This window comes from Primulina tabacum, chromosome 10 (genome assembly GCF_025594145.1).
Source record: "Primulina tabacum isolate GXHZ01 chromosome 10, ASM2559414v2, whole genome shotgun sequence".
NCBI classification, from domain to species: Eukaryota; Viridiplantae; Streptophyta; class Magnoliopsida; order Lamiales; family Gesneriaceae; genus Primulina; species Primulina tabacum.
The window spans coordinates 37,260,171-37,283,543 of NC_134559.1; the positions used below are offsets into that span (position 1 = coordinate 37,260,171).

Below are 23,373 nucleotides of genomic sequence, written 5' to 3' on the forward strand. Positions count from 1 at the left end.
GCGGAACTGCTGTCGCTCAATCAGAACCATGAAGTTAAGCGTTCTGGAGCGATGGTAGAGCTAGGATGAGTGACCTCCCTAGGAAGTCCTCGTGTCGCGACTGTTTACGGAAATTATGGATAAAATAGTCGAAATAATTGTTTTAATGAGTTAACCATCTCCGGAGTAATCTGCGTCATACCTTTCCGCACAGAACCGGCTCACGACAACAAAAATCGCTAAATGTTCCCACAAAATAGAAAAAAAATTAAGAAGAAGAAAATAGCGAATGTAAAGCTATTATTATGTCTAGGATACGATAAAATTGAACCGGAATCGAATTTGAAATTCCTAAACGGATTTCTCGAGGAAACAGAAGCTTAACAGAAGCGGAAAATCACAAATTAGAGGGTCTTAGAGAAGGAATTCGGCAAAAATCTCGCCACCCTCGTTGCGGAGTAATGAGTCTCGTTCGTTTGCCCGTTTACAATCTAATTAGGCTAAAATTTTGTCCAAATCCGGCAGTGCCCGAGCTACGTTGATTTCACATGTCTTATCTTATCTTGATCGAGATTCAGATGATTTGAGCCGAAAAAACGTTTGTCAACATGTAATCAAAAATAGAAAAAACGGAAAGGGGTGCAACACGACTTCCCAGGGTTACCCATCCTAGTACTGCTCTCGCCTAAGCACGCTTAACTTCGGAGTTCTGATGGGATCCGGTGTATTAGGGCTGGTATGATTGCACCCAACATTGAGGGGTTTATTCTTATATCCCCCGAGTACGTGTGGAGCGGACGGCGATAAACAAAACGCGGCACTGCTCTCGCCCAATCAGAACCATGAAGTTAAGCGTTCTGGTGCGATGGCAGAGCTAGGATGGGTGACCTCCCTGGAAAGTCCTCATGTCGCAATCGTTTACGTGAATTATGGATAAAAGCATTCGAAATAATTGTTTTTAATGAGTTAACCGTCTCCGGAGTAATCTGCGTCAAACCCTACAGCACAGAACCAGCTCACGACAACAAAAATCGCTAAATGTTCCGAGAAAATAGAAAAAAAAAATATGAAGAAGAAAATAGCGAATGTAAAGCTATTATTATGCCTGGGATACGATAAAATGGAACCGGAATCGAATTTCGAACTTTCTAAGCGGATTTCTCGAGGAAACGAAAACTTAACAGAAGCGTTAAATCGCAAATTAGAGGGTCTTAGAGAAGGAATTCGGCTAAAATCTCGCCACCTCGTTGCGGAGTAATGAGTCTCGTTCGTTTGCCCATTTACAAACAAATTAGGCTACAATTTTGTCCATATCGGCAGTGCCCGAGCTACGTTGATTTCACATGTCTTATCTGATCCCGATCGAGATTCAGATAATTTGAGCCGAAAATCGTCTGTCAACAAGTAATCAAAAATAGAAAAACACGAAAAGGGGTTTAACACGAGGACTTCCCAGGGGGTCACCCATCATAGTAATGCTCTTGACCAAGCACGCATAACTTTGGAATTCTGATGGGATCTGGTGCATTAGTGCTGGTATGATCGCACCCGACATTGAGTGGGATTTTTATTCTTATATCCTCGAGTACGTGTGGAGCGGACGGCGATGGACAACACGCAGCACTGCTCTCGCCCAATCAGAACCATGAAGTTATGCGTTCTGGCGCGATGGCAGAGCTAAGATGGGTGACCTCCCTGGGAAGTCCTCATGTCGCGACCGTTTAAGTAAATTATGGATACAACAGTCGAAATAATTGTTTTTAATGAGTTAACCATCTCCGAAGTAATCTGCGTCATACTCTTCCGCACAGAACCGGCTCACGACACTAAAAATCGCTAAATGTTCCCAGAAAACAGAAAAAAAAATAAGAAGAAGAAAATAGCGAATGTAAAGCTGTTATTATGCCTGGATACGATAAAATGGAACCGAAATCGAATTTCGAACTTCCTAAGCGGATTTCTCGAAGAAACGGAATCTTAACAGAAGCGGAAAATCGCAAATTAGAGAGTCTTAGAGAAGGAATTCCGCTAAAATCTCGTCAGCTCATTGCGAAGTAATGAGTCTCGTTCGTTTGCCCGTTTACAATCAAATAAGGCTACAATTTTGTCCAAATCCGGCAGTGCCCGAGCTACGTTGATTTCACATGTCTTATCTGATCCCGATCGAGATTCAGATGATTTGAGCCGAAAATCGTCTGTCAACAAGTAATCAAAAATAGAAAAACACGAAAAGGGGTGCAACACGAGGACTTCCCAGGGAGTCACCCATCCTAGTACTTCTCTCGCCCAAACACGCTTTACTTCGGAGTTCTGATGGGATCCGGTGCATTAGTGCTGGTATGATCGCACCCGACATTTAGTGGGATGTTTATTCTTATATCCTTCGAGTACGTGTGGAGCGGGCGGCGATGGACAACAGGCGGCACTGCTCGCCCAATCAGAACCTTGAAGTTTAGCGTTCTAGCGCGATGGGAGAGCTAGGATGGGTGACCTCCCTGGGAAGTCCTCGTGTCAGTCGTACATTATGGATAAAACAGTCGAAATAATTGTTTTTAATGAGTTAACCGTCTCCGGAGTAATCGTCGTAATACCCTTCTGCTCAGAACCGGCTCACGACAACAAAAATTGCTAAATGTTCCCAGAAAATAGAAAAAAATAAGAAGAAGAAAATAGCGAATGTAAAGCTATTATGCTTGGGTTACGATAAAAAGGAACCGGAATCAAATTTCGGACTTCCTAGGCGGATATCTCGAGGAAACGAAAGCTTAACAGGAGCGGAAAATCGTAAATTAGAGAGTCTTCGAGAAGAAATTCGGCTAAAATCACGCCATCTCATTGCGGAGGAATGAATCTCGTTCGTTTGCCCGTTTATAATTAAATTAGGCTACAATTTTGTCCAAATCCGGCAATGCCCGAGCTACGTTGATTTCACACGAGGACTTCCCAGGGGGCCACCCATTTTAGTACTGCTCTCGCCCAAGCACGCTTAACTTCGGAGTTTTGATGGGATCCGGTGCATTAGTGCGGTATGATCGCACCCGACATTGAGTGGGATTTTTATTCTTATATCCTCGAGTACGTGTGGAGCGGACGGCGATGGACAACAAGCGGCACTGCTCTCGCCCAATCAGAACCATGAAGTTATGCGTTTTGGCGCGATGGCAGAGCTAAGATGGGTGACCTCCCTGGGAAGTCCTCAATTCGCGGACCGTTTAAGTAAATTATGGATACAACAGTCGAATAATTGTTTTAATGAGTTACCCATCTCCGAAGTAATCTGCGTCATACTCTTCCGCACAGAACCGGCTCACGACACTAAAAATCGCTAAATGTTCCCAGAAAACAGAAAAAAAAATAAGAAGAAGAAAATAGCGAATGTAAAGCTATATTATGCCTGGGAATACGATAAAATGGAACCGGAATCGAATTCAAACTTCCTAAGCGGATTTCTCGAGGAAACGGAAGCTTAACAGAATCGAAAAAAATCGCAAATTAGAGGGTTTTAGAGAAAGAATACGGCTAAATCTCGCCACCTCGTTGCGGCGTAATGATTCGTTCCTTTTTCCCGTTTACAATCAAATTAAGCTACAATTTGTCCAAATCTGGCAGTGCCGAGCTACGTTGATTTCACATGTCTTATCTGACCCCGATCGAGATTCAGATGATTTGAGCCGAAAATCGTCTGTCAACAAGTAATCAAAAATAGAAAAACATCAAAAGGGTGCAACACGAGGACTTCCCATGGGTCACCCATCCTAGTACTGCTCTCGCCCCAGCACGCTTAACTTCGGAGTTCTGATGGGATCCGGTGCATATTGCTAGTATGATCGCACCCGACATTGAGTGGGATGTTTATTCTTATATCCCCCGAGTACGTGTGGAGCGGGCGACGATGGACAACACGCGGCACTGCTCTCGCCCAATAAGAACCATGAAGTTAAGTGTTCTGGCGTGATGGCAGAGCTAGGATTGGTGACCTCCCGGGAAGTCCTCGTGTCTCGATCGTTTACGTAAATTATGGATAAAACAGTCGAAATAATGGTTTTTAATGAGTTAACCGTCTCAGGAGTAATCTGCGTCATACCCTTCCGCACAGAACGGCTCACGACAACAAAAATCGTTAAATGTTCCCATAAAATAGAAAAAAAATAAGAAGAAGAAAATAGCAAATGTAAAGCTATTATTATGCCTGGGATACGATAAAATGAAACCGGAATCGAATTTCGGAACTTCCGAAGAGGATTTCTCGAGGAAACAAGAAGCGTAACAAAGCGGAAAATCGCAAATTAGAGGGTCTTAGCGAAGGAATTCGACTAAAATTACGCCAGCTCATTGCGGATGAAATGAATCTCGTTCGTTTGGCCCGTTTTCAATCAAATTAGCTACAATTTTGTCCAAATCCGGCAGTGCCCGAGCTACGTTAATTTCACATGTCTTATCTGGTCCCGATCGAAATTCAGATGATTTGCGCCGAAAATCGTCTGTCACAAGTAATCAAAAAAAAAACACGAAAAGGGTTGCAAAAACGTGGACCTTCCCAGGGGGGTCACCATCCTAGTACTACTCTCACCCAACCACGCTTCACTTCGGAGTTCTGATGGGATCCGGTGCATTAGTACTGGTATGATCGCACCTGACATTGAGTGGGATTTTTATTCTTATATCCTCGAGTACGTGTGGAGCGGACGGCGATGGACAACACGCGGCACTGCTCTCTCCCAATAGAACCATGAAGTTAAGCGTTCTGGCGCGATGGCAGAGCTATGATGGGTGACCTTCCTGGGAAGTCCTCGTTTCCGACCGTTTACGTAAGTTATGTATACAACAGTCGAAATAATTTTTTTTTAATGAGTTAACCGTCTCCGAGTAACATGCGTCATACCCTTCCGCACAGCACCGGCTCACGACAACAAAATCTCTAAACGTTCCCAGAAAATAGAAAAAAAATTAGAAGAAGAAAAGAGCGAATGTAAAAGCTATTATTATGCCTGGGATACGATAAAATGGAACCGGAATCGAATTTCGAACTTCCTAAGCGGATTTCTCGAGGAAACGGAAGCTTAACAGAAGCGAAAAATCGCAAATTAGAGGGTTTTAGAGAAGGAATTCGGCTGAAATCTCGCCACCCCCGTTGCGGAGTAATGATTCGGTCGTTTCCCTGTTTACAATAAAAATTAAGCTACAATTTTGTTTAAATCCGGCAGTGCCCGAGCTACTTTGATTTCACATGTCTAACCTAATCCCGATCGAGATTCAATGATTTGAGCCAAAAATCTCCTAATGCAACACGAGACTTCCCATGGGGTCCACCATCCTAGTACTGCTCCTCGCCCAAGCACGCTTAACTTCTGAGTTCTGATGGGATCCGGTGCATTAGTGCTGGTATGATCGCACCCGACATTGAGGTGGGATGTTTATTCTTATATCCCTCGAGTACGTGTGGAGCGGGCGGCGATGGACAACACGCGCACTGCTCGCGCCCAACAGAACCATGAGTTAAGCGTTCCGGCGCGATGGCAGAGCTAGGATGGGTGACCTCCCTTGGAAGTCCTCGTGTCGCGACCGTTTACGTAAATTATGGATAAAACAGTCGAAATAATTGTTTTTAATGAGTTAACCGTCTCCGGAGTAATCTGCGTCATACCCTTCCGCACAGAACCGGTTCACGACAACAAAAATCGTTAATTGTTCCCAGAAAATAGAAAAAAATAAGAAGAAGAAAATAGCGAATGTAAAGCTATTATTATGCCTGTGATACGATAAAATGAAACCGGAATCGAATTTCGGACTTCCTAAGCGGATTTCTCGAGGAAACGGAAGCTTAACAAAAGCCGAAAATCGCAAATTAGAGGGTCTTAGAGATGAAATTCGGCTAAATCTCGCCAGCTCATTGCGCAGCAATGAGTCTTGTCTGTTTGCCCGTTACCATCAAATTAGGTGACAATTTTGTCCAAATCCGGCATTGCCCGAGCTACGTTGATTTCACATGTCTCATCTAGTCTCGATCGAGATTCAGAAGATTTGAGCCGAAAATCGTCTGTCAACAAGTAATCAAAAATAGAAAAACACGAAAAGGGGTGCAACACGAGGACTTCCCAGGGATCACCCATCCAGTATTGCTCTCGCCCAAAGCACCCTTAACTTCGGAGTTCTGATGGGATCCGGTTCATTACTGCTGGTATGATCGCACAGCAGACATTGAGTGGGATGTTTATTATTATATCCCTCGAGTACGTGTGGACCGGGGCGGCGATGACAACACGCGGCACTGCTCTCGCCCAATCAGAACCATGAAGTTAAGCGTTCTGGCGCGATGGCAGGGCTACGATGGGTGACCTCTCTGGGAAGTTTTCGTGTCGCGACCGTTTAAGTAATTAAGGCTAAAACAGTAAAAAAAAAAAATTTTTATTGAGTAACTGTCTCCGGATTAATCTACGTAATGCCCTTCCGCACAGAACCGGCTTACGACAACAAAAATCGCTAAATGTTCCCAGAAAATAGAAAAAAAAATAAGAAGAAGAAAATAGCAAATGGTAAGCTATTATTATGCCAGAGAGACACATAAAATGGAACCGGAATCGAATTTCGAACTTCCTAAGCGGATTTTCTCGAGGAAACGGAATCTTAACAGAAAGCGGAAAATCGCAAATTAGAGGGTCATAGAGAAGGAATTCGGCTAAAATCTAGCCAGCTCGTTGCGGAGTAATGAGTCTCGTTCGTTTGCCCGTTTACAATCAAATTAGGCTACAATTTTGTCCAAATCCCGCAGTGACCGAGCTACTGTTATTTCACATGTCTTATCTGGTCTCGATCGAGATTCAGATGATTTGAGCCGAAAATCGTCTGTCAACAAGTAATCAATCAAAATAGAAAAACACAAAAAGAGGTGCAACACCAGGACTTCCCAGGGGGTCACACATCCTAGTACTGCTCTCCGCCCAAGCACGCTTCACTTCGAAGTTCTGATGGGATCCTGGTGCATTAGTGCTGGAATTGATAGCACCGACATTGAGTGGGATGTTTATTCTTATATCCCTCGACTACGTGTGGAGTGGGCGGCGATGGGCAACACGCGGCACTGCTCTGCCCAATCAGAACCATGAAGTTAAGCGTTCTGGCGCGATGGCAGAGCTAGGATGTGTGACCTCCCTGGGAAGTCCTTGTGTCGCGACCGTTTACGTACATTATGGATAAAACAGTCGAAATAATTGTTTTAATGAGGTAACCTTCTACGGAGTAATCTACGTAATACCCTTCCGCTCAGAACAGGCTCACGACAACAAAAATCGCCAAATGTTCCCAGAAAATACAAAAAAAATAAGAAGAAGAAAATAGGGAATGTAAAGCTATTATTATGCTTGGGATACGATAAAATGGAACCAGAATCGAATTTCGGACTTCCTAAGCGGATTTCTCGAGGAAACGGAAGCTTAACAGAAGCGGAAAATCGCAAATTAGAGGGTCTTAGAGAAGCAATTCGGCTAAAATCTCGCCAGCTCATTGCGTAGAATGAGTCTCGTTCTTTTGCCCGTTTACAATCAAATTAACCTACAATTTTGTCCAAATCCGGCAGTGCCCGAGCTGCGTTGATTTCACATGTCTTATCTGGTCCCGAAAAAGATTCAGATTATTTAGAGCCGAAAATCGTCTGTCAACAAGTAATCAACAAAAGAAAAACACTAAAAAGGGTGCAACACGAGGACTTCCCTAGGGTGTCACCCATCCTAGTATAGCTCTCGCCCAAGCACGCTTAACTTCGGAGTTCTGATGGGATCCGGTGAATTAGTGATGGTATGATCGCACCCGACATTGAGAGGGATGTTTATTCTTATATCCCTCGAGGCACTGATCTCTCCCAATCAGAACCATGAAGTTAAGCGTTCTTGCGCGATGTCAGAGCTAGGATGGGTGACCCCCTTGGGAAGTACTCGTGTCGTGACCGTTTACGTAAATTATAGAGAAAACAGTCGAAATAATTGTTTTAATGAGTTAACCGTCTCCGGAATAATCTGCGTCATACCCTTCCGCACAGAACCGGCTCACAACAACAAAAATTGCTAAAAGTTCCCAGAAAATATAAACAAATTAAGAAGAAGAAAATAGCGAATGTAAAACTATTATTATGCCTGGGATACGATAAATGGAACCGGAATCGAATTTCGAACTTCCTAAGCGGATTTATCGAGGAAACGGAAGCTTAATAGAAGCGGAAAATCGCAAATTAGAGGGTCTTAGAGAAGGAATTCAGCTAAAATCTCGCCACCTCGTTGCGGAGTAATAAGTCTCGTTCGTTTGCCCGTTTACAATCAAATTAGGCTACAATTTTGTTCAAATCCGGCAGTGCCTCGAGCTACGTTGATTTCACATGTCTTATCTGATCTCGATCGAGATTCATATGATTTGAGCCGAAAATCGCATGTCAACAAGTAATCAAATATAGAAAAACACGAAAAGGGGTGCAACACGAGGACTTCCTAGGGGGTCAACCATCCTAGTACTGCTCTCGCCCAAGCACGCTTAACTTCGGAGTTCTGATGGGATCCGATGCATTAGTGCTGGTATGATCGGACCCGAATTGAGCGGGATGTTTATTCTTATATCCCTCGAGTACGTGTGGAGTGGGCGGCGATGGGCAACACGCGGCACTGCTCTTGCCCAATCAGAACCATGAAGTTAAGCGTTCTGGCGCGATGGCAGAGCTAGGATGTGTGACCTCCCTGGGAAGTCCTTGTGTCGCGACCGTTTACGTACATTATGGATAAAACAGTCGAAATAATTGTTTTTAATGAGGTAAACTTCTACGGAGTAATCTACGTAATACCCTTCCGCTCAGAACAGGCTCACGACAACAAAAATCGCCAAATGTTCCCAGAAAATACAAAAAAAATAAGAAGAAGAAAATAGGGAATGTAAAGCTATTATTATGCTTGGGATACGATAAAATGGAACCAGAATCGAATTCCGGACTTCCTAAGCGGATTTCTCGAGGAAACGGAAGCTTAACAGAAGCGGAAAATCGCAAATTAGAGGGTCTTAGAGAAGGAATTCGGCTAAAATCTCGCCAGCTCATTGCGTAGAATGAGTCTCGTTCTTTTGCCCGTTTACAATCAAATTAACCTACAATTTTGTCCAAATCCGGCAGTGCCCGAGCTGCGTTGATTTCACATGTCTTATCTGGTTCCGAAAAAGATTCAGATTATTTGAGCCGAAAATCGTCTGTCAACAAGTAATCAACAAAAGAAAAACACTAAAAAGGGTGCAACTTGAGGACTTCCCAGGGGGTCACCCATCCTAGTATAGCTCTCGCCCAAGCACGCTTAACTTCGGAGTTCTGATGGGATCCGGTGAATTAGTGATGGTATGATCGCACCAGACATTGAGAGGGATGTTTATTCTTATATCCCTCGAGGTACTGATCTCGCCCAATCAGAACCATGAAGTTAAGCGTTCTTGCGCGATGTCAGAGCTAGGATGGGTGACTTCCTTGGGAACTACTCGTGTCGTGACCGTTTACGTAAATTATAGAGAAAACAGTCGAAATAATTGTTTTTAATGAGTTAACCGTCTCCGGAATAATCTGCGTCATACCCTTCCGCACAGAACCGGCTCACAACAACAAAAATTGCTAAATGTTCCCAGAAAATAGAAAAATAATTAAGAAGAAGAAAATAGCAAATAGAAAGTTATTAATATTCCTAGGATACGATAAAATGGAACCTGAATCGAATTTCGGACTTCCTAAGCGGATTTCTCGATGAAACGGAAGATTAACAGAAGCAGAAAATCGCAAATTAGAGGGTATTAGAGAAGGAATTCAGCTAAAATCTCGCCAGCTCATTGCGGAATAATGAGTCTCATTCGTTTGCCCGTTTACAATCAAGTTAGGTTACAATTTTGTCAAAATCCGGCAGTGCCCGAGCTACGTTGATTTCACGTCTTATGTGGTCCCGATCGAGATTCAGATGATTTGAGCCGAAAATCGTCTGTCAACAAGTAATCAAAAATAGAAAAACACGAAAAGAGGTGCAACACGAGGAGTTCCCTGGGGGTCACCTATCCTAGTACTGGTCTCGCCCAAGCACGCTTAACTTCGGAGTTCTGATGGGATCCGGTGCATTAGTGCTGGTATGATCGCACCGGACATTGAGTGGGATGTTTATTCTTATATCCCTCGAGTACGTGTGAAGCGGGCGGCGATGGAAAATACGCGGCACTGCTCTCGCCCAATCAGAACCAAGAAGTTAAGCGTTCTGGCGCGATGGTAGAGCTAGGATGGGTGACATCCCTGGAAAGTCCTTGTGTCGCGACGGTTTACGTAAATTATGGCTAAAACAGTTGAAATAATTGTTTTTAATGAGTTAACCGTCTGCAGAGTAATCTGCCTCATATCCTTCTGCCCAGAACCGGCTCACGACAACAAAAATCTCTAAATGTTCCCAGAAAATAGGAAAAAAATAAGAAGGAAATAGCGAATGTAAAGCTATTATTAATCCTGAGATACGATAAAGTGGAACCGGAATCGAATTTCGAACTTCCTAAGCGGATCTCTCGAGGAAACGAAAGCTTAACAGAAGCAGTATATCGCAAATTAGAGGGTCTTAGAGAAGGAATTCGGCTAAAATATCGCCATCTCATTGCGGAGTAATGAGTCTCGTTCGTTTGCCCGTTTACAATCAAATTAGCCTACAATTTTGTCCAAATCCGGCAGTGCCTGAGCTACGTTGATTTCACATGTCTTATCTGGTCCTAATCGAGATTCAGATTATTTGAGCCGAAAATCATCTGTCAACAAGTAATCAAAAATAGAAAAACACGAAAAGGGGAGCAACACGAGGACTTACCAGGGGGTCACCCATCTTAGTACTGGTCTCGACCAAGCACGCTTAACTTCGGAGTTCTGATGGGATCCGGTGCATTAGTGCTGGTATGATCGCACCCCACATTGAGTGGGATTTTTATTCTTATATGCCTCGCGTACGTGTGGAGCGGGCGGAGATGGACAACACGCGGCACTGCTCCCGCCCATTCAGAACCATGAAGTTAAGCATTCTGGCGCGATGGCAGAGCTAGGATGGGTGACCTCCCTGGAAAGACCTCATGTCGCGGCCGTTTACATAAATTATGGATAAAACATTCGAAATAATTGTTTTTAATGAGTTAACTGTCTCCGGAGTAATCTGGGTCATACCCTTCCGCACAGAACCGGCTCACGACAACAAACATCTCTAAATGTTCCCAGAAAATAGGAAAAAAACAAGAAGAAGAAAATAGCGAATGTAAAGCTTTTATTATGCCTGGGATACGATAAAGTGGAACCGAAATCGAATTTCATACTTCCTAAACGGATTTCTCGAGGAAACGGAAGGTTAACAGAAGTGGAAAATCGCAAATAAGAGGGTCTTAGAGAAGGAATTTGGTTAAAATCTCGCAAGCTCATTGCGAAGTAATGAGTCTCGTTCGTTTGCCCGTTTACAATCAAATTAGGCTACAATTTTGTCCGAATCCGGCAGTGCCCGAGCTACGTTGATTTCACATGTCTTATGAGGTCCCGATAGAGATTCAGATTATTTGAGCCAAAAATCGTCTGTCAACAAGTAATCAAAAATAGAAAAACACGAAAAGGGGTGCAACACGAGGAGTTGCCTGGGGGTCACCTATCCTAGTACTGGTCTCGCCCAAGCACGCTTAACTTCGGATTTCTGATGGGATCCGGTGCATTAGTTCTGGTATGATCGCACCCCACATTGAGTGGGATTTTTATTCTTATATGCCTCGCGTACGTGTGGAGCGGGCGGAGATGGACAACACGCGGCACTGCTCCCGCCCATTCAGAACCATGAAGTTAAGCATTCTGGCGCGATGGCAGAGCTAGGATGGGTGACCTCCTTGGGAAGACCTTGTGTTGCGACCGTTTACATAAATTATGGATAAAACATTCGAAATAATTGTTTTTAATGAGTTAACCATCTCCGGAGTAATCTGGGTCATACCCTTCCGCACAGAACCGGCTCACGACAACAAACATCTCTAAATGTTCCCAGAAAATAGGAAAAAAACAAGAAGAAGAAAATAGCGAATGTAAAGCTTTTATTATGCCTGGGATACGATAAAGTGGAACCGAAATCGAATTTCAAACTTCCTAAACGGATTTCTCGAGGAAACGGAAGGTTAACAGAAGTGGAAAATCGCAAATTAGAGGGTCTTAGAGAAGGAATTTGGTTAAAATCACGCAAGCTCATTGCGGAGTAATGAGTCTCGTTCGTTTGCCCGTTTACAATCAAATTAGGCTACAATTTTGTCCGAATCCGGCAGTGCCCGAGCTACGTTGATTTCACATGTCTTATGAGGTCCCGATAGAGATTCAGATTATTTGAGCCAAAAATCGTCTGTCAACAAGTAATCAAAAATAGAAAAACACGAAAAGGGGTGCAACACGAGGAGTTGCCTGGGGGTCACCTATCCTAGTACTGGTCTCGCCCAAGCACGCTTAACTTCGGATTTCTGATGGGATCCGGTGCATTAGTTCTGGTATGATCGCACCCCACATTGAGTGGGATTTTTATTCTTATATGCCTCGCGTACGTGTGGAGCGGGCGGAGATGGACAACACGCGGCACTGCTCTCGCCCAAATGAGCATTGAAGTTAAGCATTCAGGCGCGATGGCAGAGCTAGGATGGGTGACCTCCCTGGGAAGACCTCGTGTCGCGACCGTTTACATAAATTATGGATAAAACATTCGAAATAATTGTTTTTAATGAGTTAACCGTCTCCGGAGTAATCTGGGTCATACCCTTCCGCACAGAACCGGCTCACGACAACAAACATCTCTAAATGTTCCCAGAAAATAGGAAAAAAATAAGAAGAAGAAAATAGCGAATGTAAAGCTTTTATTATGCCAGGGATACGATAAAGTGGAACCGAAATCGAATTTCGAACTTCCTAAGCGGATTTCTCGAGGAAACGGAAGCTTAACAGAAGCGGAAAATCGCAAATTAGAGGGCCTTAAAGAAGGAATTCGGCTAAAATCTCGCCAGCTCATTGCGGAGCAATGAGTCTCGTTCGTTTGCCCGTTTACAATCGAATTAGGCTACAATTTTGTCCAAATCCGGCAGTGTCCGACCTACGTTGATTTCACATGTCTTATCTAGTCCCGATCGAGATTCAGATTATTTGAGCCGAAAATCGTCTGTCAACAAGTAATCAAAAATAGAAAAACACGAAAAGGGGTGCAACACGAGGAGTTCCCTGGGGGTCACCTATCCTAGTACTGGTCTCGCCCAAGCACGCTTAACTTCGGAGTTCTGATGGGATCCGGTGCATTAGTGCTGGTATGATCGCACCCCACATTGAGTTGGATTTTTATTCTTATATGCCTCGCGTACGTGTGGAGCGGGCAGAGATGGACAACACGCGGCACTGCTCCCGCCCAATCAGAACCATGAAGTTAAGCATTCTGGCGCGATGGCAGAGCTAGGATGGGTGACCTCCCTGGGAAGACCTCGTGTCGCGACCGTTTACATAAATTATGGATAAAACATTCGAAATAATTGTTTTTAATGAGTTAACCGTCTCCGGAGTAATCTGCGTCATACCCTTCCACACAGAATCAGCTCACGACAACAAAAATCGCTAAATGTTCCCAGAAAATAGGAAAAAAATAAGAAGAAGAAAATAGCGAATGTAAAGCTTTTATTATGCCTGGGATACGATAAAGTGGAACCGAAATCGAATTTCGAACTTCCTAAGCGGATTTCTCGAGGAAACGGAAGGCTTAACAGAAGTGGAAAATCGCAAATTAGAGGGTCTTAGAGAAGGAATTTGGCTTAAAATCTCGCAAGCTCATTGCGGAGTAATGAGTCTCGTTCGTTTGCCCGTTTACAATCAAATTAGGCTACAATTTTGTCCGAATCCGGCAGTGTCCGAGCTACGTTGATTTCACATGTCTTATCTAGGTCCCGATAGAGATTCAGATTATTTGAGCCGAAAATCATCTGTCAACAAGTAATCAAAAATAGAAAAACACGAAAAACGGTGCAACACGAGGAGTTCCCTGGGGGTCACCTATCCTAGTACTGGTCTCGCCCAAGCACGCTTAACTTCGGAGTTCTGTTGGGATCCGGTGCATTAGTGCTGGTATGATCGCACCCCACATTGAGTGGGATTTTTATTCTTATATGCCTCGCGTACGTGTGGAGCGGGCGGAGATGGACAACACGCGGCACTGCTCTCGCCCAATCAGAACCATGAAGTTAAGCATTCTGGCGCGATGGCAGAGCTAGGATGGGTGACCTCCTTGGGAAGACCTCGTGTCGCGACCGTTTACATAAATTATGGATAAAACATTCGAAATAATTGTTTTTAATGAGTTAACCGTCTCCGGAGTAATCTGCGTCATACCCTTCCGCACAGAACCGGCTCACGACAACAAAAATCGCTAAGTATTCCCATAAAATAGAAATAAATAAGAAGAGGAAAATAGCGAATGTAAAGCTATTATTATGCCTGGGATAAAATAAAATGGAACCGGAATCAATTTCGGACTTCCTAAGCGGATTTCTCGAGGAAACGAAAGCTTAACAGAAGCGGAAAATCGCAAATTATAGGGTTTTAGAGAAGAAATTCGGCTAAAATCTTGCCAGCTCATTGCGGAGTAATAAGTCTCGTTCGTTTGCCCGTTTACAACCAAATTATGCTACAATTTTGTCCAAATCCGGCAATGTTCGAGCTACGTTGATTTCACATGTCTTATCCTGTCCCGATCGAGATTCAAGTGATTTGAGCCGAAAATCATATGTCAACAAGTAATCAAAAATAGAAAAACACGAAAAAGGGTGCAACAAGAGGACTTACCAGGGGGTCACCCGTCTTAGTACTGCTCTCGCCCAAGCACGCTTAACTTCGGAGTTCTGATGGGATCCGGTGCATTAGTGCTGGTATGATCGCACCCCACATTGAGTGGGATTTTTATTCTTATATGCCTCGCGTACGTGTGGAGCGGGCGGAGATGGACAACACGCGGCACTGCTCTCGCCCAAATGAGCATTGAAGTTAAGCATTCTGGCGCGATGGCAGAGCTAGGATGGGTGACCTCCCTGGGAAGACCTCGTGTCGCGACCGTTTACATAAATTATGGATAAAACATTCGAAATAATTGTTTTTAATGAGTTAACCGTCTCCGGAGTAATCTGGGTCATACCCTTCCGCACAGAACCGGCTCACGACAACAAACATCTCTAAATGTTCCCAGAAAATAGGAAAAAAATAAGAAGAAGAAAATAGCGAATGTAAAGCTTTTATTATGCCTGGGATACGATAAAGTGGAACCGAAATCGAATTTTGAACTTCCTAAGCGGATTTCTCGAGGAAACGGAAGCTTAACAGAAGCGGAAAATCGCAAATTAGAGGGCCTTAAAGAAGGAATTCGCTAAAATATCGCCAGCTCATTGCGGAGCAATGAGTCTCGTTCGTTTGCCCGTTTACAATCAAATTAGCCTACAATTTTGTCCAAATCCGGCAGTGTCCGACCTACGTTGATTTCACAAGTCTTATCTAGTCCCGATCGAGATTCAGATTATTTGAGCCGAAAATCGTCTGTCAACAAGTAATCAAAAATAGAAAAACACGAAAAGGGGTGCAACACGAGGAGTTTCCTGGGGGTCACCTATCCTAGTACTGGTCTCGCCCAAGCACGCTTAACTTCGGAGTTCTGATGGGATCCAGTGCATTAGTGCTGGTATGATCGCACCCCACATTGAGTGGGATTTTTATTCTTATATGCCTCGCGTACGTGTGGAGCGGGCGGAGATGGACAACACGCGGCACTGCTCTCGCCCAATCAGAACCATGAAGTTAAGCATTCTGGCGCGATGGCAGAGCTAGGATGGGTGACCTCTCTGGGAAGACCTCGTGTAGCGACCGTTTACATAAATTATGGATAAAACATTCGAAATAATTGTTTTTAATGAGTTAACCGTCTCTGGAGTAATCTGCGTCATATCTTTCCGCACAGAACCGGCTCACGACAACAAAAATCGCTAAGTATTCCAAGAAAACAGAAAAAAATAAGAAGAGGAAAATAGCGAATGTAAAGCTATTATTATGCCTGGGATAAAATAAAATGGAACCGGAATCAATTTCGGACTTCCTAAGCGGATTTCTCGAGGAAACGAAAGCTTAACAGAAGCGGAAAATCGCAAATTAGAGGGTTTTAGAGAAGAAATTCGACTAAAATCTCGCCAGCTCATTGCGGAGTAATAAGTCTCGTTCGTTTGCTCGTTTACAACCAAATTAGGCTACAATTTTGTCCAAATCCGGCAATGTTCGAGCTACGTTGATTTCACATGTCTTATCTGGTCCGGATCGAGATTCAAGTGATTTGAGCCGAAAATCATCTGTCAACAAGTAATCAAAAATAGAAAAACACGAAAAAGGGTGCAACACGAGGATTTCCCAGGGGGTCACCCATCCTAGTACTGCTCTCGCCCAAGCAAGCTTAACTTCGGAGTTCTGATGGGATCTGCTGCATTAGTGCGGGAATGATCGCACCCGACATTGAGTGGGATGTTTATTCTTATATCCCTCGAGTACGTGTGGAGCGGGCGGCGATGGACAACACGCGGCACTGCTCTCGCCCAATCAGAACCATGAAGTTAAGCGTTCTGGCGCGATGGGAGAGCTAGGATGGGTGACCTCCCTGGGAAGACCTCGTGTCGCGACCGTTTACATAAATTATGGATAAAACATTCGAAATAATTGTTTTTAATGAGTTACCCGTCTCCGAAGTAATCTGGGTCATACCCTTCCGCACAGACCGGCTCACGACAACAATCGCTAAATGTTCCCAGAAAATAGGAAAAAAATAAAAAGAAGAAAAAATCGAATGTAAAGCTTTTATTATGCCTGGGATACGATAAAGTGGAACCGAAATCGAATTTCGAACTTCCTAAGCGGATTTCTCGAAGAAACGGAAGCTTAACAGAAGCGGAAAATCGCAAATTAGAGGGCCTTAGAGAAGGAATTCGGCTAAAATCTCGTCAGCTCATTGCGGAGGAATGAGTCTCGTTCGTTTGCCCGTTTACAATCAAATTAGGCTACAATTTTGTCCAAATCCGGCAGTGTCCGACCTACGTTGATTTCACATGTCTTATCTGGTCCCGATCGAGATTCAGATTATTTGAGCCGAAAATCGTCTGTCAACAAGTAATCAAAAATAGAAAACCACGAAAAGGGGTGCAACACGAGGAGTTCCCTGGGGGTCACCTATCCTAGTACTGCTCTCGCCCAAGCACGCTTAACTTTTGAGTTCTGATGGGATCCGGTGAATTAGTGCTGGTATGATCGCACCCGACATTGAGTGGATGTTTATTCTTATATCCCAAGAGTACGTGTGGAGAAAGCGACGATGGACAACACGCGGCACTGCTCTCGCCTAATCAGAACCATGATGTTAAGCGTTCTGGTGCGATGGGAGAGCTAGGATGGGTAACCTCCCTGGGAAGTACTCGTGTCACGACCGTTTACGTAAATTATGGATAAAACAGTCGAAATAATTGTTTTTAATGAGTTAAAAGTCTCAGGAGTAATCTACGTAATACCCTTCTGCATAGAACCGGCTCACGACAACAAAAATCGCTAAGTATTCCCAGAAAACCGAAAAAAAATAAGAAGAAGAAAATAGCGAATGTAAAGCTATTATTATGCCTGGGATAAAATAAAATGGAACCGGAATCAATTTCGGACTTCCTAAGCGGATTTCTCGAGGAAACGAAAGCTTAACAGAAGTGGAAAATCGCAAATTAGAGGGTTTTAGAGAAGAAATTCGGCTAAAATCTCGCCAGCTCATTGCGGAGTAAAAAGTCTCGTTCGTTTGCCTGTTTACAATCAAATTAGGCTACAATTTTGTCCAAATCCGGCAATGTTCGAGCTACGTTGATTTCACATGTCTTATCTGGTCCTGATCGAAATTCAAGTGATTTGAGCCGAAAATCATCTGTCAACAAGTAATCAAAAATAGAAAAACACGAAAAGGGGTGCAACACGAGGACTTCCGAGGGGTCAACCATCCTAGTATTGCTCTCGCCCAAGCACGCTTAACTTCGGAGTTCTGATGGGATCCGGTGCATTAATGCTAGTATGATCGCACCAGAGATTGAGTTGAATGTTCATTCTTATATCCCTCGAGTACGTGTGGAACGGGCGGCGATGGACAACACGCGGCACTGCTCTCGCCCAATTAGAACCATGAAGTTAAGTGTTCTGGCGCGATGGCAGAGCTAGGATGGGTGACCTCCCGTGGAAGTCCTCGGTTCGTGACCGTTTACGTAAATTATGGATAAAACAGTCGACATAATTGTTTTTAATTAGTTAACTGTCTCCGGAGTAATCTGGGTCATACTCTTCGGCACAGAACCGGCTCACGACAACAAAAATCGCTTAATGTTCCCAGAAAATAGGAAAAAAATAAGAAGAAGAAAATAGCGAATGTAAAGCTTTTCTTATGCATGGGTTGCGATAAAGTGGAAACAAAATCGAATTTCGAACTTCCTAAGCGGATTTCTCGAGGAAACGGAAGGTTAACAGAAGTGGAAAATCGCAAATTAGAGGGTCTTAGAGAAGGAATTTGGTTAAAATCTCGCAAGCTCATTGCGGAGTAATGAGTCTCGTTCGTTTGCCCGTTTACAATCAAATTAGACTACAATTTTGTCCCAATCCGGCAGTGCCCGAGCTACGTTGATTTCACATGTCTTATCAGGTCCCGATCGAGATTCATATGATTTGAGCTGAAAATCGTCTGTCAACAAGTAATCAAAAATAGAAAAACACGAAAAAGGTGCAACACGAGAACTTCCCAGGGGGTCACCCACACTAGTACTGCTCTCGTTCAAGCACACTTAACTTCGAAGTTCTGATGGGATCCGCTGCATTAATGCTGGTATGATCGTACCCGACATTGAGTGGGATGTTTATTCTTATATCCCTCGAGTACGTGTGGAGCGGGCGGCGATGGACAACACGCGGCACTGCTATCGCCCAATCAGAACCATGAAGTTAAGCATTCTGGCGCAATGACAGAGCTAGGATTGGTGACCTCCCTGGGAAGAACTCGTGTCGCGACCGTTTACATAAATTATGGATAAAAAATTCGAAATAATAGTTTTTAATGAGTTACTTGTCTCCGGAGTAATCTGGGTCATACCCTTCCGCACAGAACCGGCTCACGACAACAAAAATCGCTAAATGTTCCCTGAAAATAGGAAAAAAATTAAAAAAAAGAAAATAGCGAATGTAAAGCTTTTATTATGTCTGGGATACGATAAAGCGGAACCGAAATCGAATTTCGAACTTCCTAAGCGGATGTCTCGAGGAAACGGAAGTTAACAGAAGCGGAAAATCGCAAATTAGAGGGCCTTAGAGAAGGAATTCGGCTAAAATCTCGTCAGCTCATTGCGGAGGAATGAGTCTCGTTCGTTTGCCCGTTTAAAATCAAATTAGGCTACAATTTTGTCCAAATCCGGCAGTGTCCGACCTACGTTGATTTCACATGTCTTATCTAGTCCCGATCGAGATTCAGATTATTTGAGCCGAAAATCGTTTGTCACCAAGTAATCAAAAATAGAAAAACACGAAAAGGGGTGCAACACGAGTACTTCCAAGGGGTCACCCATTCTAGTACTGCTCTCGCCCAAGCACGCTTAACTTCGGAGTTCTGATAAGATCCGGTGCATTAGTGCTGGTATGATCGCACCCTACATTGAGTGGGAAGTTTATTCTTTTATCCCTTGAGTACGTAGGAGCGGGCGGCGATGGACAACACTCGGCACTGCTCTCGCCCAATAAGAACCATGAAGTTAAGCGTTCTAGCGCGATGGAAGAGCTAGGATGGGTGACACTCCCTGTTAAATCCTCGTGTCGCGATCGTTTACGTACATTATGGCTAAAACAGTCGAAATATTTGTTTTTAATGAGTTAACCGTCTCCGGAGTAATATTTGTCATACCCTTTCGCACAGAACCGGCTCACGACAACAAAAATCGCTAAATGTTCCCAGAAAATAGAAAAAAATTAAGAAGAAGAAAATAGCGAATGTAAAGCTATTATTATGCCTGGGATACGATAAAATGAAACCGGAATCGAATTTCGAACTTTCTAAGCGGATTTCTCGAGGAAACGGAAGCCTGACAGAAGCTGAAAATCTCAAATTAGAGGGTCTTAGAGAAGGAATTAGGCTAAAATCTCGCCACCTCGTTTCGGAGTAAAGAGTCTCGTTCGTTTGCCCGTTTACAATTAAATTAGCCTACAATTTTGTCCAAATCCGGCAGTGCCCGAGCTACGTTGATTTCACATGTCTTATCAGGTCCCGATCGAGATTCAGAAGATTTGAGCCGAAAATCGTCTGTCAACAAGTAATCAAAAATAGAAAAACACGAAAAGGGGTGCAACACGAGTACTTCCAAGGGGTCACCCATTCTAGTACTGCTCTCGCCCAAGCACGCTTAACTTCGGAGTTCTGATAAGATCCGGTGCATTAGTGCTGGTATGATCGCACCCGACATTGAGTGGGAAGTTTATTCTTTTATCCCTTGAGTACGTAGGAGCGGGCGGCGATGGACAACACTCGGCACTGCTCTCGCCCAATAAGAACCACTGAAGTTAAGCGTTCTAGCGCGATGGAAGAGCTAGGATGGGTGACACTCCCTGTTAAATCCTCGTGTCGCGATCGTTTACGTACATTATGGCTAAAACAGTCGAAATATTTGTTTTTAATGAGTTAACCGTCTCCGGAGTAATATTTGTCATACCCTTTCGCACAGAACCGGCTCACGACAACAAAAATCGCTAAATGTTCCCAGAAAATAGAAAAAAAATTAAGAAGAAGAAAATAGCGAATGTAAAGCTATTATTATGCCTGGGATACGATAAAATGAAACCGGAATCGAATTTCGAACTTTCTAAGCGGATTTCTCGAGGAAACGGAAGCCTGTACAGAAGCTGAAAATCTCAAATTAGAGGGTCTTAGAGAAGGAATTAGGCTAAAATCTCGCCACCTCGTTTCGGAGTAAAGAGTCTCGTTCGTTTGCCCGTTTACAATTAAATTAGCCTACAATTTTGTCCAAATCCGGCAGTGCCCGAGCTACGTTGATTTCACATGTCTTATCAGGTCCCGATCGAGATTCAGAAGATTTGAGCCGAAAATCGTCTGTCAACAAGTAATCAAAAATAGAAAAACACGAAAAGGGGTGCAACACGAGTACTTCCAAGGGGTCACCCATTCTAGTACTGCTCTCGCCCAAGCACGCTTAACTTCGGAGTTCTGATAAGATCCGGTGCATTAGTGCTGGTATGATCGCACCCGACATTGAGTGGGAAGTTTATTCTTTTATCCCTTGAGTACGTAGGAGCGGGCGGCAATGGACAACACTCGGCACTGCTCTCGCCCAATAAGAACCATGAAGTTAAGCGTTCTAGCGCGATGGAAGAGCTAGGATGGGTGACACTCCCTGTTAAATCCTCGTGTCGCGATCGTTTACGTACATTATGGCTAAAACAGTCGAAATATTTGTTTTTAATGAGTTAACCGTCTCCGGAGTAATATTTGTCATACCCTTTCGCACAGAACCGGCTCACGACAACAAAAATCGCTAAATGTTCCCAGAAAATAGAAAAAAAATTAAGAAGAAGAAAATAGCGAATGTAAAGCTATTATTATGCCTGGGATACGATAAAATGAAACCGGAATCGAATTTCGAACTTTCTAAGCGGATTTCTCGAGGAAACGGAAGCCTGACAGAAGCTGAAAATTTCAAATTAGAGGGTCTTAGAGAAGGAATTAGGCTAAAATCTCGCCACCTCGTTTCGGAGTAAAGAGTCTCGTTCGTTTGCCCGTTTACAATTAAATTAGCCTACAATTTTGTCCAAATCCGGCAGTGCCCGAGCTACGTTGATTTCACATGTCTTATCAGGTCCCGATCGAGATTCAGAAGATTTGAGCCGAAAATCGTCTGTCAACAAGTAATCAAAAATAGAAAAACACGAAAAGGGGTGCAACACGAGTACTTCCAAGGGGTCACCCATTCTAGTACTGCTCTCGCCCAAGCACGCTTAACTTCGGAGTTCTGATAAGATCCGGTGCATTAGTGCTGGTATGATCGCACCCGACATTGAGTGGGAAGTTTATTCTTTTATCCCTTGAGTACGTAGGAGCGGGCGGCGATGGACAACACTCGACACTGCTCTCGCCCAATAAGAACCATGAAGTTAAGCGTTCTAGCGCGATGGAAGAGCTAGGATGGGTGACACTCCCTGTTAAATCCTCGTGTCGCGATCGTTTACGTACATTATGGCTAAAATAGTCGAAATATTTGTTTTTAATGAGTTAACCGTCTCCGGAGTAATATTTGTCATACCCTTTCGCACAGAACCGGCTCACGACAACTAAAATCGCTAAATGTTCCCAGAAAATAGAAAAAAAATTAAGAAGAAGAAAATAGCGAATGTAAAGCTATTATTATGCCTAGGATACGATAAAATGAAACCGGAATCGAATTTCGAACTTTCTAAGCGGATTTCTCGAGGAAACGGAAGCCTGACAGAAGCTGAAAATCTCAAATTAGAGGGTCTTAGAGAAGGAATTAGGCTAAAATCTCGCCACCTCGTTTCGGAGTAAAGAGTCTTGTTCGTTTGCCCGTTTACAATTAAATTAGCCTACAATTTTGTCCAAATCCGGCAGTGCCCGAGCTACGTTGATTTCACATGTCTTATCAGGTCCCGATCGAGATTCAGATGATTTGAGCCAAAAATCGTCTGTCAACAAGTAATCAAAAATAGAAAAACACGAAAAGGGGTGCAACACGAGTACTTCCAAGGGGTCACCCATTCTAGTACTGCTCTCGCCCAAGCACGCTTAACTTCGGAGTTCTGATAAGATCCGGTGCATTAGTGCTGGTATGATCGCACCCGACATTGAGTGGGAAGTTTATTCTCATATCCATTGAGTACGTAGGAGCGGGCGGCGATGGACAACACTCGGCACTGCTTTCGCCCAATAAGAACCATGAAGTTAAGCGTTCTAGCGCGATGGAAGAGCTAGGATGGGTGACACTCCCTGTTAAATCCTCGTGTCGCGATCGTTTACGTACATTATGGCTAAAACAGTCGAAATATTTGTTTTTAATGAGTTAACCATCTCCGGAGTAATATTTGTCATACCCTTTCGCACAGAACCGGCTCACGACAACAAAAATCGCTAAATGTTCCCAGAAAATAGAAAAAAAATTAAGAAGAAGAAAATAGCGAATGTAAAGCTATTATTATGCCTGGGATGCGATAAAATGAAACCAGAATCGAATTTCGAACTTTCTAAGCGGATTTCTCGAGGAAACGGAAGCCTGACAGAA

General features: G+C 43.7%; 22 non-coding genes and 7 pseudogenes across 22 annotated transcripts; all 29 read right to left on the reverse strand.

The window, feature by feature from the left end:
- Positions 1 to 615: 615 nt before the first annotated feature.
- Positions 616 to 729, reverse strand: LOC142511495 (5S ribosomal RNA; annotated as a pseudogene).
- Positions 730 to 1,410: 681 nt separating this feature from the next.
- LOC142512334 (5S ribosomal RNA) lies at positions 1,411 to 1,529 on the reverse strand (annotated as a pseudogene).
- A 682-nt stretch (positions 1,530 to 2,211) lies between these two features.
- LOC142513438 (5S ribosomal RNA) lies at positions 2,212 to 2,330 on the reverse strand. The gene has a single exon (XR_012809385.1). It is a non-coding gene; the product is annotated as a 5S ribosomal RNA (ribosomal RNA).
- Positions 2,331 to 2,902: 572 nt separating this feature from the next.
- Positions 2,903 to 3,019, reverse strand: LOC142512303 (5S ribosomal RNA; annotated as a pseudogene).
- A 678-nt stretch (positions 3,020 to 3,697) lies between these two features.
- LOC142508129 (5S ribosomal RNA) lies at positions 3,698 to 3,814 on the reverse strand. The gene has a single exon (XR_012806357.1). It is a non-coding gene; the product is annotated as a 5S ribosomal RNA (ribosomal RNA).
- Positions 3,815 to 4,493: 679 nt separating this feature from the next.
- On the reverse strand, positions 4,494 to 4,614 carry LOC142511928 (5S ribosomal RNA; annotated as a pseudogene).
- A 642-nt stretch (positions 4,615 to 5,256) lies between these two features.
- LOC142510137 (5S ribosomal RNA) lies at positions 5,257 to 5,375 on the reverse strand. Its single transcript, XR_012808268.1, has one exon. It is a non-coding gene; the product is annotated as a 5S ribosomal RNA (ribosomal RNA).
- A 678-nt stretch (positions 5,376 to 6,053) lies between these two features.
- Positions 6,054 to 6,171, reverse strand: LOC142512442 (5S ribosomal RNA; annotated as a pseudogene).
- Positions 6,172 to 6,862: 691 nt separating this feature from the next.
- LOC142512767 (5S ribosomal RNA) lies at positions 6,863 to 6,984 on the reverse strand (annotated as a pseudogene).
- A 680-nt stretch (positions 6,985 to 7,664) lies between these two features.
- LOC142509743 (5S ribosomal RNA) lies at positions 7,665 to 7,784 on the reverse strand. Its single transcript, XR_012807900.1, has one exon. It is a non-coding gene; the product is annotated as a 5S ribosomal RNA (ribosomal RNA).
- Positions 7,785 to 8,432: 648 nt separating this feature from the next.
- Positions 8,433 to 8,551, reverse strand: LOC142515997 (5S ribosomal RNA). The gene has a single exon (XR_012811815.1). It is a non-coding gene; the product is annotated as a 5S ribosomal RNA (ribosomal RNA).
- A 681-nt stretch (positions 8,552 to 9,232) lies between these two features.
- LOC142509780 (5S ribosomal RNA) lies at positions 9,233 to 9,351 on the reverse strand. Its single transcript, XR_012807935.1, has one exon. It is a non-coding gene; the product is annotated as a 5S ribosomal RNA (ribosomal RNA).
- Positions 9,352 to 9,999: 648 nt separating this feature from the next.
- LOC142515252 (5S ribosomal RNA) lies at positions 10,000 to 10,118 on the reverse strand. The gene has a single exon (XR_012811107.1). It is a non-coding gene; the product is annotated as a 5S ribosomal RNA (ribosomal RNA).
- Positions 10,119 to 10,798: 680 nt separating this feature from the next.
- LOC142516427 (5S ribosomal RNA) lies at positions 10,799 to 10,917 on the reverse strand. The gene has a single exon (XR_012812222.1). It is a non-coding gene; the product is annotated as a 5S ribosomal RNA (ribosomal RNA).
- A 683-nt stretch (positions 10,918 to 11,600) lies between these two features.
- LOC142509050 (5S ribosomal RNA) lies at positions 11,601 to 11,719 on the reverse strand. The gene has a single exon (XR_012807240.1). It is a non-coding gene; the product is annotated as a 5S ribosomal RNA (ribosomal RNA).
- Positions 11,720 to 12,402: 683 nt separating this feature from the next.
- Positions 12,403 to 12,521, reverse strand: LOC142509051 (5S ribosomal RNA). The gene has a single exon (XR_012807241.1). It is a non-coding gene; the product is annotated as a 5S ribosomal RNA (ribosomal RNA).
- A 682-nt stretch (positions 12,522 to 13,203) lies between these two features.
- Positions 13,204 to 13,322, reverse strand: LOC142513787 (5S ribosomal RNA). Its single transcript, XR_012809715.1, has one exon. It is a non-coding gene; the product is annotated as a 5S ribosomal RNA (ribosomal RNA).
- A 686-nt stretch (positions 13,323 to 14,008) lies between these two features.
- LOC142517384 (5S ribosomal RNA) lies at positions 14,009 to 14,127 on the reverse strand. Its single transcript, XR_012813133.1, has one exon. It is a non-coding gene; the product is annotated as a 5S ribosomal RNA (ribosomal RNA).
- A 681-nt stretch (positions 14,128 to 14,808) lies between these two features.
- LOC142516956 (5S ribosomal RNA) lies at positions 14,809 to 14,927 on the reverse strand. The gene has a single exon (XR_012812722.1). It is a non-coding gene; the product is annotated as a 5S ribosomal RNA (ribosomal RNA).
- A 681-nt stretch (positions 14,928 to 15,608) lies between these two features.
- Positions 15,609 to 15,727, reverse strand: LOC142516315 (5S ribosomal RNA). The gene has a single exon (XR_012812117.1). It is a non-coding gene; the product is annotated as a 5S ribosomal RNA (ribosomal RNA).
- Positions 15,728 to 16,408: 681 nt separating this feature from the next.
- LOC142506376 (5S ribosomal RNA) lies at positions 16,409 to 16,527 on the reverse strand. The gene has a single exon (XR_012804670.1). It is a non-coding gene; the product is annotated as a 5S ribosomal RNA (ribosomal RNA).
- Positions 16,528 to 17,206: 679 nt separating this feature from the next.
- On the reverse strand, positions 17,207 to 17,325 carry LOC142506350 (5S ribosomal RNA). The gene has a single exon (XR_012804644.1). It is a non-coding gene; the product is annotated as a 5S ribosomal RNA (ribosomal RNA).
- Positions 17,326 to 18,006: 681 nt separating this feature from the next.
- LOC142508186 (5S ribosomal RNA) lies at positions 18,007 to 18,124 on the reverse strand. Its single transcript, XR_012806413.1, has one exon. It is a non-coding gene; the product is annotated as a 5S ribosomal RNA (ribosomal RNA).
- A 682-nt stretch (positions 18,125 to 18,806) lies between these two features.
- On the reverse strand, positions 18,807 to 18,925 carry LOC142510989 (5S ribosomal RNA; annotated as a pseudogene).
- Positions 18,926 to 19,608: 683 nt separating this feature from the next.
- LOC142516751 (5S ribosomal RNA) lies at positions 19,609 to 19,726 on the reverse strand. Its single transcript, XR_012812530.1, has one exon. It is a non-coding gene; the product is annotated as a 5S ribosomal RNA (ribosomal RNA).
- A 683-nt stretch (positions 19,727 to 20,409) lies between these two features.
- Positions 20,410 to 20,527, reverse strand: LOC142516752 (5S ribosomal RNA). The gene has a single exon (XR_012812531.1). It is a non-coding gene; the product is annotated as a 5S ribosomal RNA (ribosomal RNA).
- Positions 20,528 to 21,213: 686 nt separating this feature from the next.
- On the reverse strand, positions 21,214 to 21,331 carry LOC142516753 (5S ribosomal RNA). The gene has a single exon (XR_012812532.1). It is a non-coding gene; the product is annotated as a 5S ribosomal RNA (ribosomal RNA).
- Positions 21,332 to 22,015: 684 nt separating this feature from the next.
- LOC142516754 (5S ribosomal RNA) lies at positions 22,016 to 22,133 on the reverse strand. Its single transcript, XR_012812533.1, has one exon. It is a non-coding gene; the product is annotated as a 5S ribosomal RNA (ribosomal RNA).
- A 684-nt stretch (positions 22,134 to 22,817) lies between these two features.
- Positions 22,818 to 22,935, reverse strand: LOC142516755 (5S ribosomal RNA). Its single transcript, XR_012812534.1, has one exon. It is a non-coding gene; the product is annotated as a 5S ribosomal RNA (ribosomal RNA).
- Positions 22,936 to 23,373: the final 438 nt, after the last annotated feature.